Below are 1411 nucleotides of genomic sequence, written 5' to 3'. Positions count from 1 at the left end.
CTCAAAGGGAGGGGAGGGGAGGGGAGGGGAGGGGAGGGGAGGGGATCTCTAGGTCCAGATGGTTTCACTGGAGAATTCTATTTAAAAAATAATTAACACTCATTTTATACAATCCCTCCCAGAAAACAGAAGAGGGAATACATCTCACTTCAATAGAGGGAGTATTCTAGACTTAAAGAGACTAAAGAGACATGAGAATGAAATGCAACCTGTAAATTCCAAACTAGATCCCGTTGCTAAACAGAATTTGATGAGATAACTGGTAAAACTTGAATAAAGTCAAAAATGTGATGATGGAAATGTATTAATTTTCTCATTTTGATGGTCATTTTAATATTACACAGAAAAATGTCCTTTTTGTAGGAAAATACCACAAATTATTCAGAAGCGATGGGTCATCAAGTCAGCAACTTACTCTCAAATGGTTCAGGAAAAAGAAAATGTTCTCTGAATTGTACTCATAAGCTTCCTGTAAATTTAATATTGTTTTAAAACAAAAAAAACATTATTTCTTAAAAATACAGAAGGCTATCTTTATGATCTCAGGATATAGAAGAATTTCCTAAACTAGGTACAAAAATATTGCAAATCATGAATGTTATAAATTCAGTAACATGAACATTAAGAACTTTATAAATGGAACATTATTCAGCTTTTCAAAAGGAAAGAAATTCTGGCTTTTATGAGTCACATAGCATACATCATATGTGACAACATGGATGAACCCTGAAGACACATGCTAACTCAAATACGCCACTCACAAAAAGACAAACACTGTAAAATTCCACTTATTTGAGGTATCTAGAACAGTCAAATTCATAGAAACAAAAGGCCAGCGGCTGGGCCTGGGAGAAAATAGGGATTTGTTTAATTAATATACGGTTTCAGTTCTGTAAGATGAAAAAGTCCTGGAGATCTACTACTCAACATTGTGAATACACTTATCACTACTGAACTGCACACTTAAAGATGGTTAAGATGGCAAATTTCATGTTTATTACCACATACATATATTCATTTGTTGACAACACTATGAAGAAAGAAAGGAAATAACACAATATTGCAGAAGTCACTCCTCTCTGGGATGGGATCTAAAAAGGACACACAGGGAAATTTTAAAAATTTTCCTTAAGTTCGAGTACAAGTGGCTTTCATCATCCTCCAAAAGGATACCTCTTGCAAATCTAATTTTTAAAATCCACTCCCCAGGAAAGGGAAGATGTACCAGTACAAAAAGCTCTAAAAATAAATAAAGAACTAAAGGAGAGGGAAGAGAAAAGGAAAGAACCAGGAATTCTCCCAATATTATTAACTTTAAAGTATATTTTCTAAATAATAAAGGATCAATTTCTGTACAACAACTTATTTATAAGTAGTACTGATCAAATTAGATGGAACTTTATATAACTAC

This window comes from Piliocolobus tephrosceles, chromosome 7 (genome assembly GCF_002776525.5).
Source record: "Piliocolobus tephrosceles isolate RC106 chromosome 7, ASM277652v3, whole genome shotgun sequence".
Classification (NCBI taxonomy): domain Eukaryota; kingdom Metazoa; phylum Chordata; class Mammalia; order Primates; family Cercopithecidae; genus Piliocolobus; species Piliocolobus tephrosceles.
This window is presented reverse-complemented; position numbering follows the sequence as displayed.